General features: G+C 39.1%; 1 protein-coding gene and 1 long non-coding RNA gene across 2 annotated transcripts in view; one reads left to right on the forward strand and one right to left on the reverse strand.

Moving 5' to 3' along the window:
- The window catches only part of LOC130432278 (uncharacterized), a 41270-nt gene extending 29705 nt beyond the window's left edge, over positions 1 to 11565 (forward strand). Inside the window, exon 3 of the long non-coding RNA XR_008908449.1 lies at positions 11044 to 11565. This is a non-coding gene — a long non-coding RNA (uncharacterized LOC130432278). The remainder of the gene's footprint in view (positions 1 to 11043) is intronic.
- Positions 1 to 20647, reverse strand: part of lrmda (leucine rich melanocyte differentiation associated) — a 243806-nt gene that overhangs the window by 43131 nt on the left and 180028 nt on the right. The window lies entirely within an intron of this gene.

A 20647-nucleotide genomic window follows, 5' to 3' on the forward strand; every position in this document is an offset into this window, starting at 1 on the left:
ACGAGTCGGGTCACGTGCATAATGACGTCCCCTTAATAGCATGACAGTGGAACCGCGGGCCGTGACATTTGCCAGAGAGATGCATCACTAAGCAGTTGCTGGACTGTGATCTTACTAGACCATAGAACATCGAAACCACCGCAATTAATCTTCTGGAGGTAATACAGGAGTCAGTGACGAATGGATACATCCAATTATTCATTCATCCCTTTCAAATTGAGAAACGAGCAAAGGCCGTCAATCATCTTCACGTGATTCATGAAAGGGTCGGAAAAATGAATCAAATGCAGGTTAACTAAATTGCCTGGGATGCACTTGGTTGAGAACAACGGTCGAACCTGCATGTAAACGCTCGGTGCCTACGGTGTTCACAATTAAATGCACGTAAAGGTGCAAATGAGTGAAGCGCGAGCGCCAAGCTAGTATGCAGTCCCCTGATGGGAGCGTGTTAGAGCGTGTTACGACTCGAGTGCTTAGATTGAAAACCCAATTGAGACAGGAGTGGAGTCGGCTCCCACCGCTCACCTCTGAGGGCTAATGAATTGGTTGCGGGTGTGACAGTCGAGGTGGATTGCTCTGTATTTTTATCAGTGCAGAGTCTAGACTGTGACTGCATTTAGATAATGAATTATAGCATTACAAGCTGGCTTTTACTGTGTGTTCTCAATCTTGGAAATGAACTGGGTAGAGGAACGCAAATGCCTGACCTCAGATTAAAGATTTGGGAGGTCATGTAATGTTCAATGCATTGATTCAGAATAACTTCAGTATTTTATATGCATCAGAATACTTCTATTGGAAATAGCATTTTGTGAATCAACAATAGTTTTTAAAGGAATAGTGTTAAGTTATTCTAAACCTGTATGACTTTAAAAAAATATGTTGGTGCCAAACAACATTGGGCCCCATTGACTTCTGTTGTATGGACACATAACCACTGAGAAATTTCTCAAAATAACTTTTTTGTTGTTCCACAGAAGAAAGAGTAATATGCCGTTTTGAATTGGGTGAACTATCCCTTCAATACTTTGAACTATTATTACAGATGGACAGAATTTTTAAATCAGCAGTTTCTTGTGACAACACTGTTCTGGAGGTATGACACGGTACATGCAGATCTGATATCCCCATTCAACAACCCCCATACAAAAACAAAGCAAATCTCCAGCCAAGCGTTTATCTACGGAGTAAGGCTGCGTGTGCCGGAGGAAGGTCCAGAGTCCCATCACTGGGTTTTATCTGACCCCTGCAACATGACAGTTTGTAATACAAAAGCATCTGCAGTCTCTTGTCAAGCACAAGCTTATCTGGTCCCAAACATTTCCCTGGTCCAGACCTCACACTGACACACTGTGAACTCTCTCTCTCCTCAAACGATGTGGGGTCACGCTATGCCGTGGAATAAGCAACAGATTACAGCTGTCAAACTTTGAGGAGTCCACAGAAAGCTCAGTAAAACAACATGACTTAACTATGATGGACAGCACCTGGTTGTCATTTGTCTCCACCCTCTTCATCAGTGAAGCGTAACAAAGCTGCAAAGTGTTTAATGTTTTCTACATGAAGAAAAGAAGACACAGCGAGACAAAATAGGGGACATCTGACCACTTTTCTTTGGTTGTTTCCTTAAATTAGGACATTATGACGACCTCCAAGTTGCAATTTTATTTTTGTTATTTAGAAATAAATTCCCAAATCAACCTCGTATATTTTGTTATTTTCTTTGCTCATGCTGTTGGGGGAATACTATTGTCGAGGAATGTGTAGTTTGACGTTTGAAGTTTTTTTTTTTTTTTAAAGATCATCTAAAAAGATAAAATAATAAAACAATAAGATATTTTATACAATTATAATCAAATTATAGACGGTTTCAAAGCAACAAAATAAACGTTATTAAGGCCTTTTCTGCACTTAATTTCCGCAAACAATTTCCAGCAGATTATTTTTTACTGAAAATGACAAAAATAAATAAATCATATCAGCAAGCAAGTTAAAAATATGTCAAGTCAGTATTATTTTTGGTTACCCGTCGAAGAACCGCTAATTGGCAAAGCTTAAAGGGCCGCAAATCCAGGTGTTTTCTGCAATGTTAAAATAATCAGTGGTATCGACAGAATGTCTCTTTAAAGTTTCAGCTCAAAATACACCACATATCTTTCATTAGAATATGTTGAACATGGCAATTTGTGGCTGCAATGGCAAACACTCCATTTTTGTGTGTGTCTTTAAATGCAAATGAGCTTCTGCGCCCCTCCCCGTATGCAAAATATGAGGTAGAGCGCTTACAGATGTGCTTTGGATGACATCAAGACAAGCAATATGGTGGAAAGCGCAATTACGTCTGAAGTGCCCTATCCAGCCAAAACCATACACTAACTGCAATACAAATCACTTTAATGCCTTGTTCATACAAACAAATTAAAAAGCGACTCAAATTCTGGTAGATAAACATTTAAAAGTTATTTTTCTGGGATTGCGGCCCTTTAAATGCGACAAAGTTACACAACCCAATTGTTTCTTTAATCAAATTAATATAAAAAGAAATTCAACAAAAACAATTATTATATAATAAAATACTGCTTTAAATTAATATTAATATAAATCAGATAAAGTATAAAAAGTTATATTATTAGCCAGACCATTCAACAAACAAAAAGTTAAATAATAAACTACTGTAGCTATAAATTACAAATGCGTAAGCCATTCTCAATTTCATGCAATAACGTTAAAAACTATACAAGTTAAGTTTCATGCCTATCCACTGTTGGATTTGTAAAAGTTATAAATAACTGTTTCGAAAGAGATCATTTTGTGCCGAAAGTACCCATAAATCCACCCAGCCCCTTTTGGGTGATTCGACATCGCGATCATTCCGTGTGGAATGAAAAAGCACCTGAAATGTGAGGAGAACAGGAGAAGAAAAACAACAACTCAAGACTCATAATAAAACCAGATAATCCTCCTCATGTTCCATCAGCTAGTGTTACAGTTACCGGGGTGTCTATTGTCTTTGACGATGTCAGATGTCAAAGTGCTAGCCATCAGAAAAGAACATCTAAGATTACGGCCTCTCTTTTTTCACGTCTTTTTGTTGTGCAGCTGCTGATGCTGGTAGTGGCCTGGAGCCTGTGGAGACCGGTGTGCTTCCCCATGCAGGGATCATGGCGGCTCACAGGGCCTGTGGCTCACTTCAAACACAGAGCAGCAGGGCAATGAAACTCCCCCCGAGCACTAGCCTCCTCCTCATCCACATCTCTATATCACTCTCCTGGCCGGTCTCTCCGGGGACAAAACAAGTGATGTATGTTCTAAGGAAACGTGTGAGAGGAATTTGCTGTTTTGAGTGTGTGTGTGTTTGTGAGACTGTTGAGTGTTTATCTTTTAGCCGGCCTGTGGCAGGAAATATTCTCCTTCCAGCTGGAGGACACTAGCGTTGTTTATTCGGTCAAACCAGATCATACATTGAGGCCATCTTTTAAGCTAATAATGACACTGACTAAACAAATCGCCTGAATAAGAATATATATGTAACTGGGCTTTTAGACGTGAAGTGTGTAATTGTTTGCTGTTAAAATAAGTGCTCTGTATGTTAGCATGATGTGCAGTGACAGCCATAAGTAAAGGGGCGTTCACGCTGACACTGATTTGGAATGACAAAGAGACCAAGTTATTAATTTTCAGGGTGGGATCGCTTATTTGAGATGTTTGAGTGATTAAGACTGCCGGCTATACAACAAAGTAAAGTTTTCTATTTTACTTGCATTAAACTTTTGCTAATGCGCAGACATGAGGCAATGAGTTAGGTACCAATTGGAGTACAGACAGTGAAGATCACATGACCTAATAAACAACACTGGCCCATAAGCACTTCCTGATTTAGTTTTCAGAAACTACAAATGATTTTTTGACACTTGAACTACAAAATACAATTTACAGAATATTCAGAACTGAATCTTAATGTTAAACTTACGTTTTTTAGGCTTATTATATGTGTGAGATAAAAAACACTAAAACAGGAAGTGCTTCTTGACCAGTGTTGTTTACATCTTGCAAAATAAATGCATTCACTGTCAGTATGAAAGAGTCGAAAACATTGTAAACGATGTTGCCAAACCAATGAGATGAGTTTAGGGTTGGGTCCACTTGCAAGGAACATTTTGAAATGCATTGTTTTTGCTGTTTTGTTTTACAATTCAAGTGGCATAAATGGACACATTTCACAACCTAGTTAGTTTATGGCTCAAGAAAAAAATCTCAAGCGTTAAAGTTGGGTTTTTGTACGCAGTCATTTTCCAGAAAATAGAACAACTGAGCAGGATTATTAATATTTCTGCTCTATGGAACATGCGACTTATATTAAAGGGGTCATATGACACGACCAAAACGATTATTATCGTTTGTTTTAGATGTAATGCAATGTGTTTAAACGATTAAAGGTTCAAAAACGCTGTATTTTCCACATACCGTGCATGTTTGTATCTCCTCTTTGCCCCGCCTCTCTGAAACGCAAGGAATTTTGAAAAGCGAGATGTGCTATGATTGGCCAGTTAACCAGTGCATAGTGATTGGTGGAATACTGCAAGCGTGTGACAGAAATGTAACGCCTCTTACCATATTTGGAACATCAGGCTCCCAAGCAATTGTACTGACAGGTACGGCCACCTGTATACATTTGGGCGGTCTAAGTCAAATCATCCCACGAACTGACGTAGATTTGTGGGGGTGTGGTTACACGAGACGTTTTAAACAGGTCTGGGTGAGCATTCGCTTTTACATAGAATGCATCATTTGTTCTGACACTTTAATATTAGCAATTTTACGTGTCTAATACAACACACCAAAGACACAAAAAACACGTATTCGCGTCATACGACCCCTTTAATCGTCTATCAGACAAGAAAAATCTTCTTGAGCCCAGTCAGATTTAGGCAGGCTGAAATCTGTCCCGCACACGTGAAGATCAGGCAGCCTGGGGAAATCTGGGAGGTCTGGCTTGCAAATCCTACTTCTCACCCAGATAAAAGGGCAACTTAAGGATTTAACAACACAATTACACATCCACCGCTGTGATGACAAAAAAAAGGAAATCGCCTTTCTAAGTAGCAGAATCATTTGCAATTATACACATTTTCTGACATTCTCAATAGCCGGTTGATGCTCGTCCCCACCAACACTTCTAACCTCCATTTCCGCCACCCTGCGATACCCAGTGCAACCATTTTACTTTTAAAGTGCGCTTCCTTCCCTAAAAAGCAAAATTGTTTTTGTTGACAACTGCGAATTGTTCTGACAACTAAGGAAAAATGGTCAATTTTCTCAAGAAGCCTGACAAGAATGACACGTAGTTCAATTCACAATTGCTAGTATCAAATTAGTATCACTTCCGTACTTTCCTGTCAGCAAACTCCCTAAAACTGCAATCGTGTTTTTTTCACCTTGGCTATGTAGAAAGCACGAGGTGTAAATAGCGTTTTTTATGGGTCGACCGAGAGCCATCACATCAGACAGCTTGTTCTCGTCTGACAATCACGATGAGAGGACAACAATCCTGAATGTCTTCACACTTCTCGTCGAGAACACACTCCACGCTGCCTCTCCACATGCTGAACATCTTGTAGTGCTACTCTGAAAATGCCAGAGAAGGACGCTGTCTGTATTTGATCTACAGAAGACACAAACAAGTAGACATGAGGGTTCTCATCCAGATGGAGTGTTAGCTTCATTCTTCACATTGTTTCCTGATGTCCTTGAGCACAAGATAAGCTCAGCACCTGCTTCATAAAGGATGCGGCCGGCTGAGCCATCACTCACGCACATGTCTTGACTGCGAGCAGGGGTTTATATTTAGGACAGCCAGGTGGGGAATGACAGCTGTCAGTCAAAATAGCCTCAGGACACCACCGGGAGAGGAAAATAACTGCTTTAATAGACGCTGCCCTTCAATAGCCTCTGAGAAATTGAGATTATTTTACATTATTTTAAACCTCTGAGTTTTAAAGCCACACTATTGAACTTTTGCTCACGGCTTCCCCATGTGCTTGAAAAGCGCAATTGTCACTGTTGCCAGTGTCGTAAATAATGTCAGTATATAAGCCTCCCAGTGGGCAGTGCAATACACATCAACTTGTTGACTAAACCGGCGAATGGCAGAAACATCGTTTAGAAGCTATTTTGCACTCTTCTGCAGGCAGGGGATGGGCGGGGTACCGCCCCGAACACAGAGCTTACAGAGTGTTGTTGTAGCCGCTATGAGGCTGCCCAGGTAGCATCGTAAGTAGAATTTGTCCGGTTAAGAGTTGTTCTACCACTGAAATAATTTTAGAGAGATTATTTGAAGGTCGAAAAAACTGCAAAGTGTTGCTTTAAAAGTTACGTTTTTTGTCAATCTCTGTTGCGCTGACACAAAAATGAATATACATTCTCTGATCACCCAAAAGGGTTAACTGAGAATGAGTATGAAAATATATTTCCACAGTCATTAGTCTGCAACTCCATGATTATTGCTTCAGAAATCAAAAGGGCCAGTATAATGGGCCCTTCTCTTCCTGTCTCCACCCTAAACCGGCTGTCTGTTCCTGTGGCAGATGAGTCAGATGAGCTGCATTCATCAGTAGACTCCATCACTCCACACCTTCATTATCTTCAGGTTAGACCTGTGGAATTCCCAGGGATGAGCCGTGGCCTCTTACACTAATCAGAGCTCACGAGAGGCTTTTGATCCTCTGTTTCCCTCTCGAGCGCACACCTCCTCACCTTTATTTTCTGCCATAATTGCATGTGAAAGATCTGCCTTTGATAATGCCTTCACTATCGCAGAAGGGTGTCGAAAACCGCCATGTGTGCCGTCTGCTCGGAGAAAAAGGGACGGCCGAGCACCTGCGGAAGACAAACACGCTTCTCACAGATATGACGTATCTATCATCCCCGCACAGGAAATGAGCTGCTCTGTCAACTTAATGTTTAGGAGGACGAGACACGGCGAGTAGGAGTGATGGAGGGAGAAGACTCGTTTTGCATGACAGACGGATTTTGGTAGTTATACTGTTAAGTCCTATGACTCACTGACCAACTTTCACATACAGACACCAGTTCATTACATTTACATTTACATTTAGTCATTTGGCAGACGCTTTTATCCAAAGCGACTTACAGTGCACTTCTTACAGGGACAATCCCCCTGGAGCAACATGGAGTAAAGTGTCTTGCTCAAGGACACACTGGTGGTGGCTGCTGGGATCGAACCAGCAACCTTTTGATTTACAAGTTCAGTGGTTTAACCCAATAGACCACCATCTCACACGTTCATGAAACCTTTGTCACACATAAACAAGAACTGATCAGAAAACTGTAAGATCACTGAAGTCATGTGATAACACTGCAGCGCTTGTTGTCTTCGCAGACTGCAGAAACACACAAAACCCATCAACATTTTTGATAACAGCAAAACCCACTTATATGGAATGAAATGCATTAACACCTGCCCTGATTTTATAAAAATGTTCTTTTGGCATTTCACTGGCCAACGTCTTGACATCTTACCATAGGTTGATTTTTATACAGTATTGATGGAGGTCCCTTCCATGCTGCGCTCTCATTGGCTTCATTTTCCATATTTTTTCTGTTACAAGTAAACCATTAAAATCAGTTTTGTCATAGAATCAACAAATCTGTTGGCACAATATTTTTCCAAAAATCGTTTCAAACAAGATATTTTTTTTAATTTCAGCCAAGCGATCATATTCCTTGTATGACATTTTGTGTTACTCAGCTTACATTGTATTTGCGGGTCTACTAAACCCAAAGGTATTAAATAAAATCGAATAAATAGCTATTTTAAAAGTAATAAATATATATTTTGCATATATTTACCAAAAGGTAAATGAACACATGAAAAAGGCGCAGTTTGGTAAAAAAATAACAATTTATGATATTCCATAAAAACAATGTCTTAAATTAATATAAATGTCTGAGATTGTACATCTTCTGGCGAACGACTGCCAAAACACTGTACCAAACTAGACCGCCGGAGCTCTGCCTAAGAAAAATATAATTCTCTGTGTTTTTATTCCTTTACAATCTTTATATAGCTTGAATAACAACCACAACAATAGCGTCTATCAGACGTGGCTCAAATATATTACAGAATGGCTTTTCTGCTCGTCAGTCATCGTGTCTTACTAGAGACAGAACAAAAAAGCAGAATAAATATTCCCTGAAGTCGTCGCCCACATCCGGCCCTCATTCCGGAATGTGCCAGAACCGCAGCAAGATAAATGAACGCAGAGGAGCTGAAGGGAAACACATCCCCTATCTGGCATGGCACTATTTACTGACATTAAGAATGATAATATCCATCAACAGGCTGTCAAAGCCCCAAGTGGGCTGTGAGAAGAACAAAGGCTTCGACTGTCATCATTTTCAGATACTGACAAGGAGATGTTGATGTACCTGCCATTCAGGTGCAAATAATGTCATCACCCGCATAGACATCAGGGCTTTTAACAGCACCGTGGCGACGAGTAGCCGACGGCTTTGACCTCGACTCAGAGACAAAAAAGAAAGCTAATGAGCTAACCGTCAACCTCTAATTAAACGGCTACAAAAATAGTAAAGATGCCAAAAACAAACAAAACATCAGATCAACATATGTCCATTCCACTCAACGGCGTGTGAAATATGGCTGTGAGTTAACAGTTCGCCTGCTAACAGGGACGAAACAAAACACAAGCTAGCTTCAGGAGGCATGTGTATAATTACTGTTGGCCATCTTTCAAGCCTCCTTCCTCTCAGGAGAGAGATGTGTGACAATATATGACAAGAAAGCAAACACGCTTCCCCAGCAGAATAATAGAAGGCATCAGCAGTGTACCAGACACACCTGTCTGACTCTGAAAACAATGCCACGATGCCTATTTATTAGGTGCCAGAAAAGTTTATGTTTGTTCTGTGACAGTGACAGCAACTTGATCCCTTTCATTATTTGGGGATCTCAAGCTTGAGAGAGAAGAGGAGAGGGGGAAAAAAACGACTTTTTTATTTATTTAGTTCGTTTTTTACCAGCTTGCAGTGAGTTCACTTTCTTCCTGATAGCTGTCTGCCACGGTGTCAAAAGACAAATAAGAAAAACTGTCAAGCGGTGGAGGAGAGATCCTGCTCGTGCTCCTCAGCGATCCTACGCTCGGCGGTCCACGCCGGTTCGTACACCGTCGGGACGTCGCGATAATTCCGCCGTTTACCTGCCACGCGGATTTTTGATCAAGTCATTGTGGTTTGATTGATGCTCATTGTGCTGTCTAAATGATGTTGTGAGTTTATTGTGACACTATCGGCAGCCCGATAGAGGACGACACCGTTCTCGCTCCAATGCGACACGGCCTATACAATGGAGCGAGATTGCGACTGTCACACGAATAGAGTGCTAATTGCAGCCATGCATCTATTTGGAGGCGTAGTCCATTTACATTTCTAAACTCTAAGCTCGCTTTTACTTTCACCTGTCAAACAATAAACAAGCCCAACAATTCCTGCTATCATCAGCCTCAAATGAAACATAATGGCATCTATCATCTACCTCAGAGCACGACGGCGTCTGTTTGCGCAGACAGCTGAGATGCACAAGAAGAGAAAGCTGTTTGTGAGGATGTTCGGCGGGGAAAAATGGGTCAGGTTGCTCGCTGCCGTTTCGTGGCCTTCTTCTCGTCTACCTGTCAGTCTGCGCGCCTGACGGAACAGAGCCGACTGTCATTTTAACAGTTAATAATTAGGCCTCCTCTTGGCACCAAACGGGGTGCCGCGATGACAAAAGCCAACGGCGCGGCGGCGGCTCCCGCTTTATAAATAGTCTGAAGGGATGATTAATGAGGGTGGCTGGCGAGCTAAAGCAGCAATCTGAGCCCAGACAATGGCCGCCCGCACAGCTGCCGAAAAAACAAGACAAGCTCTGTCCGGGGATATAATTGAGGAAAGTGGCAAAACATTGCGTGTAAATAAATAAATAAATGTTAAGCGACAGCTTATGAAGACTTTATTTAACCCCTCGCTGCTTTGCGAGCTCCTCATTAACATTTTGACACGCTCAGCTTCTCTGCGCTGCGAGAAGAGAGCATTCTTCAGTAACGCTCCGCTGAGAGGTGCGAGGCCATAAAAGAAGCTTGTCTCACTGCGGCAAATACTTGGGAGCTTTCTTCCGAGGGCCATGCCAAACGTTGACTTGCTTTTTGAGAGCGATTTTGCGGGCAAACAAAGAAAGACTGAGCCTGCAGTCAATGCCACGGCGGGGGGCCCTCGTTGGGACACTCAGTGCCAGACTCAGATCATGGGAAGGGCCTGGAAGGAGCTGTGTATTCTTTCACCCAAAACATAACAGGAAACAGGAATTGTTTAGTAAAGACAAGTCTCCTAAGAAGAATATTTAGTTGGGGTTTTTTTGCATTAAAATGATACATTCTAATAAATATATCAAATATATAGTCGATATTTGATCCTTAAAATGATAACAATTGTAATACCATCAAAATGATCATGAAGAGACTGGTCTCATTATTGGCATTCGCACATCAACACTGCAAAAGATGCCATACTTCCAAAGCATTGTTGTATTGTTTTTTAGTAAAACTATTTAAAACTTCTTAAATTACGATACATTTACACAACAAGAAAAGTGAAGCTGTTTTGTTTTATGAAACTATAAGAACTAGGTACATTTCTTCGTTTTATAGTGTACATTTGACTAATGAATTTGTTACTGCGGTTTTATTCTTTACCACATAAAGCAAGCACTTTAGCAAGCAAGCACACATAACTGAAAAGTCATTTAAAATGTTATAAACATTCATTGCCAGAGCTGGGTAGTAACGGATTACATGTAATCTGGATTGCGTAATAAGATTCCAAAAATCAAATTCTTGTAATGAGAGTAAACTCCATTTTCAAATACTCGTAATCTGACTACAGTTACTTTTTCATGGATTACAAGATTGTATATTATTCACAGAATGGTGGTTAATTGTTTACAGTTCAGTGTTTTTCCCTACATTTTTTCAGTTTTAGTTCCATCCATCCATCCATTTTCTACCGCTTATCCGAACTACCTCGGGTCACGGGGAGCCTGTGCCTATCTCAGGAGTCATCGGGCATCAAGGCAGGATACACCCTGGATGGAGTGCCAACCCATCGCAGGGCACACACACTCACTCATTCACTCGCGCACTCACACCCTACGGACAATTTTTCCAGAGATGCCAATCAACCTACCATGCATGTCTTTGGACCAGGGGAGGAAACCGGAGTACCCGGAGGAAACCCCTGAGGCACGGGGAGAACATGCAAACTCCACACACACAAGTCGGAAGCGGGAATCGAACCCCCAGCACTGGAGGTGTGAGGCGAACGTGCTAACCACTAAGCCACCGTGCCCCCCAGTTTTAGTTCAATTATTTTATAATAAACATACCTACAATTTATATGTGTTTTCGATTCTTCAAGCTTTTTCCGGCAGAGAGGGGAGGGGTTTGGAATCGCACAGAGATTCAAAATGGAGCGGCACTCAGCATTTGTTTGCTGGATGTATAGACACTATGGGGTATGACGAGACACTTATCCCACGAGATGAGACAAGACACAAGATTAGGTTCAAGAGAACAAGATAAGATTTTTATACTATTTTTAGGTAATCCTCAATGTTGAAATATATGGAAAAATACTATTTTATTCATCTGATAATGACAATGTGTAAAATAGGGGCATTGCGAAAATTTTGCTTAAATTAATGTCATTTTACATCTATTTTTATGAATTAAACGCCTGCCTCATGTATGTTGAAATTTAAAATTATATGCAACAATTTGAATTGTACAGTGTAGAAAAAAACGTAAACTTAAAATGATAGTTTCATCAGATGCATGCACCCAGCTGATCGGTCCGGCCAGTGGCGAATAATATAACTTCTATTTAATTTAATTTGTATTAATGTTCATTTCTAATAATATCACAATTGTATTAAATAAACAATATGATGAATTTTTTTGATAAATATAATTTCATTAAATAAACAATTTGTTGAATGGGCCGTGTAACTTTCAAGTTCTTCAACTGTTAACCCAAAACAATACTGGCTAGACAGTTTTAACTGGCTAGTTAATGTTATTCACTTGTTATTGCTTTTGCTTGATATCAGTAATAATCTACAGGGACTCTATTCTTTGCCAACGTGTACTGGTAGTTAAGTTTGGACCACAAAAGTACACATGCGCAGTTATGTTGGTTTATGTTGTTGCTTTGAAATCGTCTATACTGTATATCACATTTTACTGTATTTGAAACCATTTCTTAGATTTTCAGCATAGAATTTCCACAAAAAGTGCAGACCAACTACATCCTGTTCATACATCCTGCTTGTTCTCTGACAGCTCTTGGTCACCGGGCTGAGCTGAAAGCTGAAGGCAGAGGCTATCTGCTTCTAATGATAGGGAACGCTTTGATCATCTCTGGCAGCATGCGTGTTCGTCACTTAAATACACACATCACACATTCGCCTTAGCCGTCCTCTTTAATGTTTCCTTTTTGTCCATTTTAAATATAAATGCATTCAAAAATGTGACAAATCAATCACAGTGCCTCACACAACAAAACATCTGTTTTGCTAACTCCTTTTTTCAAAATTTCGCAAACGTCGCACCAACGTCCGACCGACCGGCTAATAATTATCCGGAATATTTTCATGCGCTCTCTCGCTCTTTGTACCCGCCATGTTTCCATTTGATCTTTTTTTACTTAGCTTCCACTTTTCTGCCGCCCGCTCACTGGTTCTCTCTTGCTCCCTTTTGCTCAGACATCCGTGGTGCTCCTTTTAATGTCACTGACAGGGGGTAATTTGCACCCATATATGTTTTCTCTCCAATTACACCATGGCAGGAGCGTGCTGCCAAACATCTCAGCGCTGATGATGGTCACCTCTTTGAGGAGTCCTTCCTGCCTCTCTGCACTATATTTTTCCTCTTTTTAGAATCTCCCATGGAGGACTCTGTCATTTGGCTGTCCTTGGTCCAAAGTGTTATTTAACACCTGACAACAAAAGCAGCAGCCGCCTCTGCAACAACATCATTTCAGAATTATTTCCTGTGGGGGCTAGTCTCAAATTGCTCCTGTAGTCTTGAGGACGAGCCTATACCTAACAATGCCTTTCTCGTAAATGTTGCACAAAATGAAATGTTCACACCTTTTAAGACAATACATAACAACATCAAGGGGCTTATTTATATATAAACACACCTGCACTAGATGATACATGGGGAAGTTGTCAGAGGGGCTACAGTATATTTAAGCAAGGACAGGGTTTTGAGTTTAACCACATATACTTTTTTTCCGGGGTTCGTTTTCAAACAGCTTTTTGTGAATTCTTTCTTCCAAATGAAATACCAATAGCTTCCTCCCTTTGTACATCATAACATAACATAAAACATAATTTTAAACGTAATTTTCTATGGAGATTTTCCACAAATAATGTAAAAAATATATATATTTATGAAATTTTGTAGTATTTTTAACTTCAATTTTAAATTTTTCAGGTAATTTCAAAATACGTTCAAAAATCTAAAACTGGAAAACATGTAATTTTACAAGTGTAGCAGCTCTTGGGAAAACAAGTAAAAACTAATAACTAGGTAAGAGCAGTCTCTAACTCATAGGTTGTTACATGCATATTCTAGGTTAAAATTTCTACTAATTATTAATTTGTATTTATTTGATTTCCGTTTTGCCAAACAATGATCTGTGTATATAAATTATTTTGCAAGTTGGCATTTACATTTGTGCTGTTCATGTAATTATTTGTTTTACTGTTTAAATATAGCTAAAAGCCTTATGACGGTGTCAGAAGGCAACAACATTGTCAAACGTTATGGGGAATGAATAACTATTGAGTAGTTTTAATTTAATTTAATTTAATAGGATTAATATAAAATAAAATATTCATATTAATATAAATTAAACTGTTATACTATAACCAAACACAGGCCAGAAGTAATTTTGGGCCAGGTGCGTGTGTCCGATGAAACGGTCTATAACAAGCCATTCTGACAACTGACCTCATACACTTACCACTATTGGGACATGTCACAAAACATCAACATCTTTAGTGAACTGCAACATTTTGGAACTGCAATATTTTCAGTGTAAATGTTTATTAGCCAATATGTTTGTACTACATTATGTGCCTATACAGAAATGGACAACTTTAAAAAATACACATAAGAATATTCACTGTAGTAAAATGTGTGACAACTAGCCCCAAAGTCCCTGGTTTAACATAGTATAGAATAGTGACAAACAAAGCAAAATTATCTTTTTTTTCATTAGATGATGATCACCAACAAAAAAAGAAGAACAGAGAACTCAATCAGTAGAGAAAAAAGGTGCCAGAAAGATGCTTTTTTATATGTCTGTCACCTATTTGTGTGTGAACATTTCCAATGTGTTTGTCACGTCAAATTTATTAACAGCTTCACTGCTCAACAGTTGTGCAGTAGCTTTCTTACAACATTGTCTTGTGTGTCATATCTGAGTACCTTAAAAACGCAGCACAACTTCAGAAAGTGTGTTAATTAACAACTTAATAACTAAACTGAAATGTTACAAATAACGTCAATCAAATAAATCAGCACTGGTTAAACAGATGCATTAATGAGAAACATGATGCATTATGTATTCTTTAATAACTTTCACTAATCATGGAAATGACAAGGCTGAATGGACTGTGACTCCGTCAATCAATATTAACACTATGAGAGCGAAGACAAATAAGATGTTTTTCACACAATTGCCATTACTGAAGACAAACTGATGTTTCACAACTGACATAAAACCAGCCGTCATCTCATAACAACTGTTTCTGATAGTCCCGTGGGTTCAAAAAAGTTAGTCAGTTTTGTCTATAACACAGAACATCATATGTGTTCTGAGCAGACCTCAAACCGTATTTTTCAGCCTAGCATGCCACACACATTTTCTGAAGACTGCTTGAACCCTATTCTAATATTTAATGTACTACACCATCATCCTAAAATTTCATAATTATTCTAATTTACTTAATTCTAAAGTGTTGCTGAGAGCTATTATGATGATCAAAGGCAATGTAAAACGATGTCAGGGGACATGTGCCTTCAATATCCCAGAGACAGAACTACTGAATCAATAGAGAAAAACAGACAGCATTGCTAAGTATAGCTTTAAGCAAACCTTAGTGGCAAATACAAAAACTTCTATTGAACATGTTGATATTGCCATGAAAAATGCATGATTTCAGGAAAGTTCTTTTATCTACAACAAAAGATCAATAGAAGGAAGGGGTTATGAAATCAAAGCCGTTTCGCTAGTCATGCTAGCAGAGAAATCTGCTTTTCTTAAAAAAAAGGCAGAACATCGAAGAAGAAAGAGTTTTAGCAACATAAATGACCAGATCTAAAATGAAGAATGCATGTTTTTTACTTTTCAATTCGGCTATGCTGTTAGTCAGTAAATAAGACAAGAAAAGTCAAATAATGTTAAAGACATGACTTTCAAACTTTTTTTCCATGACTTTTTATATTGAATAATAATAATAACAACAAGATATTAGTAGTTAGTAGATAACAACTAATAGTAGAAAAATTAGTAGCAAAAACACTAGGTATGAATAAAAAGTTAAATGATTTTATAGAATCATTCTGTAATGACTGTTGTAAACATGAATCCAATCAATGAATTCTGTCATCTCAGTAAAAGAAATCAATCCAAAGCAATACATACAGTAAAACCACACACATCCTGTGTTATTATGTGTAACTCAAAAATCGTTTAGAAGACTAATCCTTTCCGAATAGTGCTTTTGTCAGACCTGTGTGCATATGTGCTCGGCTTCATTTACAATGCGACTATTTTTATGTATCTCCTGAAAACAAGAACACAATGGGACTTAAGGATGTCAGACTGTGATATCTACTGAAGCGTCACTCATCTGTCATCAGAATTAAAATAACAAGTTACGGATGAGTGATCTGACAATATCACTGACAAAGAAAAGAAAACAAGTGTTGAAAAGATGACGTGACACATCATCAGAGACAAATTTCACACACCTGCTTTTTTTAGAGCACCTTTGACTGTGTGTACTTAGTCTAAACAACCAGCTTATTTAATTGGGGTTTTACCCACAAACCTTTTACAGCCTCATGATGATTAATACGCTTCTGTTGCATAATATCAGCAGGTCCATGTGGAATCCACACGCAAAGAAGCGCTCTGTAAAGTTGTCTTTGTTCAAGAAGTGAAAAGCTCTGTTTGACTGGCCTAACATCACAATTTCAATTGTTGGGAGCTTCAGACATTCTACAAAATACTTCTTATCATCTCCTGGACAAAAAAAAATAAGATTCTGTGTGGTCCTGACATCAGCACAAACTATGTCCCATTTTTGCCAACCAATCCAAATGCTCCATGAGTCAACCTTGGCAGAACGAGCCGAGACAAGATGATAAACTGCCAGAACTAGCAACCATTCATTTAGATTTTGCGCTTAAAGATGAAATGACTCAAGATTATAAACGGTTGACACAGAAAGAAACCCGTTTAATGTTTTTCAACGGCATGTCTTTTTCATTTTAATAACTTAAGAGGCATCATTTTGTGGTAACCTCCACTCCAGCATGTCCAAAGCTGGTTTTGGAAGAAAACGGAGCCAACTGCTGTCAGAGAATCACGGTCCCTTCAGCGAGGAAAGCAAAGACAGACGGAGAGAATACAGCGACCGAGAGACTCGGGGCCCGATGAGGGAGAGGGCAGATAGCAATCAAAGTTCTTTAGATTCGTGTGCCGTGCATACTGGAAGCCTAAACAAGGCCTGTGTTTTCATTTCCATACGCCATGCTCCGTCTTTTCTTCTGACAGAGATAAGATGTATAAATTATGAGCAGCTGACAAAGTCGACTCCAGCGCCCGAGGCTGCTCATCAATCATGTCCTGTGTGTCAGCAGGTAAGTGATGTGGCCCCCTGAGGCACAGCCCATTCTGAGGTGGGGAGGGTGCAGAGATTGAGAGAGAGAGAGAGAGAGAGAGGGGGGCAACAAGAGTGCCTGTCAGAGCAACATCAGCAGCTGATCTGTATTTAGCAGGCTCTTTAAACAACAACAACAGGAAGAACAGCTATGGCAGCTACGACTTAAAGAAATAGTTCACCTCAAAATGACAATTCTGTCATTATTTACTCACCCTCATGACATTTTTAACCACCATGCTGTATACTGTATTTTCTGTTCTGTGTAATACAGAAGTAAATATCTTTGTAAAATATTACATGCTACACACTAATAGTGAAGAATAACAAATATTTTTCTAGTTGTTACGGCATACCATCATAAGAGCTGCATGACATTTTTAAAGAAACTCTTCGTGCATCACTGCAAAATAGCAATATGGGGTTTGAAGTGACATCAGGATAAATAAATGGCAGCTTTTTTATCTTTAGGGTGAAGTATTCTTTTAAAGAGTTCAGCTTTTCCATTTAACCTTTCAGGGACATTCGCTATGCTAATAAAAGTATATTTTCCAGAAAGCCATTTCCAGACCACCCAGTATACACTAAGGTATAAAAGTTCCACACTTAGTCATTCTCTATTTAAATGTTTTCACATTTTAGAATAGTATTCTAAATATACGTAATTACAGAATATTAAACCCTATGGAATAACACACATGGGACTATATACACTATAGGATTATAGGGTACAACTATGTACAAAGTACAAAATGTTTTACCTATACAAAAAAGCAACACTTAAAGGGATAGTTCACCCAAAAATGAAAATTCATAATACATCACCCTCAAGTTATTCCAAATCTGAATACATTTCTGGTAACACTTCAGTATAGGGGGCAATTATCACTGTTAACTAGTTGTTATTAGCATGCTTGTTATTGCATATTGGCTGTTTATTAGTACTCATAAAGCACATATTCTGCATGACCATATTCTACATCCCTAATCCTACCCAAGACCTAAACCTAACAACTACATTACAAACTATTAATGAGCAACAAATTAAGATCTTATTGGGGGGAAAGCCATAGTTAATGGCTTGTTAATACCGAGAATTGCCCCCTGTGACCAAATGTCTTTGTTCTGATTAACAAAAAGATATTTAGAAGAATGCTTTGTAACCAAACAGTTCATGGTCACCATTGACTATCAAATGACAATGGTGTCCAAAGTCCCCCTGAGATGTTCCCACATTCTTTAAAACAGAACAAAGATATGTATACAGATTTGAAACATCTTCAGGGTGAGTAAATGATAAGAGAATTTTTATATTTAGGTGAACCTTTAAAGAGTACATATTAAGATATTATGTAAATTACACTCAATGCAGTGTATAATGAAGCAGTGTGTGAATGTAAGCAGTCTGCCAAATTGTAAAGCCAAAGGTGATTGAATAACAAAGTTATTGGCTTGGAAAAGGAGTCGACTCTGAATCACGCAAACGAGTCATGCCCTATTCCGATTAGCGAACCCCCGCGGATTTACGTCGCTACATATAGTCCCCGCCTACGCTTTGCTAGGACCCCCAAACGCTGATGTTCGTGAGCCTCATTCGCGGTAATCCAATCACAGCAGACGAGACATTCTGACCAATCAGATCAGAATAGGCTGGCAGAAAGGAGGGGATTAGGTGTATGATTCGCTGAACGAATCATTTGAGAGTCAGTCAAGATACAAGGTAAGAAAAACTGCCTATTATAATAAAAATAGTGTTTCTACAACTATGTACGTAAACTTGTGGTTGGACACTACATAAACCAAGATAGGACATTAAAATCGAGGAATATTTACTCTTTAAAGGTACCACCCTGGTGAGAGTAAAAGATACAGTTTTGTACTTTTGTAGTTAGTTTTTGCCTCGAATTTGTAAAATATTATTTCTTGCCATTTATAAATCAGCTTTTCTTAAGTATCACCCTTGATGCATTTAATTTTTTTCTCTTAATGGTTGCTTTTTCTGCATTATTTTGTCATACATTTATATGTATGCATTAAGCAGATGCTTTTATAGGAATTTACAGTACATTCCCAATCGAACCCACAATATTTTGCGATGCTAACACAATGAGCCGCAGGGACAAAATACATATATATATTATTTCATTTTTTCAGAAATTTATATTTTGGCACAATTATATTCTTCTACAAAAATAATTTACCTTCATCTCAAAAATAAAATTAATATCATGAGAAAAGTCCCCCTAAACTTTTGGACGGTAGTGTACAGTATTTAGAGCAAATAAAATGTTTAAGGCACAATATTGTCATGAATATATGCGATAAAGTACCACTGTAGGCAAGTCTGAGCATCGTCTGAAACCAAAGCTTGCTAATGAAGCTGTAAACAACACAGCTGAACAAAACAAGAGCTATGGTGCGAATTTACACCAATGGCACATCCGAGCCTTTACAAAATCACAGTAATAAGCACTGATCCAAAATGCCGTCCACAACACCGGTGAATGCCACATTTAACAAATGTTAAACGACTCGTCTTATGAAAAATGTCTTCGCTGTTTGACAAAATGGCATGCGTGTAGAGCAAGAGGAAGGGCAAGATCAAATTTCACGCCGAACGCTGAACGCTGTGAGATAAAGTTAATGAGACAGCTCTCAGGGGAAATGACAGGTAAAACACAGATGTTTACACGGCACGGTGCTGGAGAATACGCTTGGTTATTTCATCCTTATCTAACTCAACCCCCCTCCACTGTTGGACATGGAGCATGATCTGTGTATATAGCAGTGTGGGTGAGTAAAGATCAGAGAAGGAGCGCGCCAGTGCTCATACACCCGCAGCATCGTGGCATTGTTGTGACATACACAGCGAAAATGTGCTGGGGTCACAATCCATACCGCTCAGACCTGCGGGCGAGGCAACGTTAACGCCACGTGAAAGGTGACATGACACCACGAAAACACACCACTAAGATGTCCCAAATATACAAGAATTTGTACTGTAGCCCTGAAGGAAGAAAACACAGTACTTTTAACACAATAAAATATTACAGCACAGCTCTGACTTCATCTTTTGTGGATCACAGAAGACAAAACAATCAAAACATGTAAATGATGAACGAATTTGTACATTTAAAAAATAAATCACAGTTTATTTTGGTTAAGGGGAACCACAAAAGGGCAAAACAGACACAGCAAAGAAAGAGAATAAATAAATGATGAACACCACAGGTCATGAGCTCATGGCCATTGCGGCTTTGTTTAATCTAACGTTGCTCCCCACAATAGATCCCGGTCATGCGCAGCTGGTCTCAAAAAGTACTGTTTGGGGAAAAAGCGCTAAGCGAAACATTAGAGGATTATCTGACTAAAAATATTTGTGCCGGCCAGCGATGGCCCTCATTCATCCAATAATAACTCGAAGAAAAATAAAGCAGAGCATTTTATCTGAGTGAGAGATTTGGTTTAAGCAGGTCCAAGCCTATTATTCAGTCAAACATTTGTTTATTTGAAGATAAACAACGCTGTTCAAAAAGGCAAGACTTCTCGGGTCAGTGAACAGTCAAACATGGGCAAAAAAAACGGCACTGTACAGATGGGAGGGATACCATTGATGAAACA

Source organism: Triplophysa dalaica, chromosome 11 (assembly GCF_015846415.1).
Source record: "Triplophysa dalaica isolate WHDGS20190420 chromosome 11, ASM1584641v1, whole genome shotgun sequence".
Taxonomy (NCBI): Eukaryota; Metazoa; Chordata; class Actinopteri; order Cypriniformes; family Nemacheilidae; genus Triplophysa; species Triplophysa dalaica.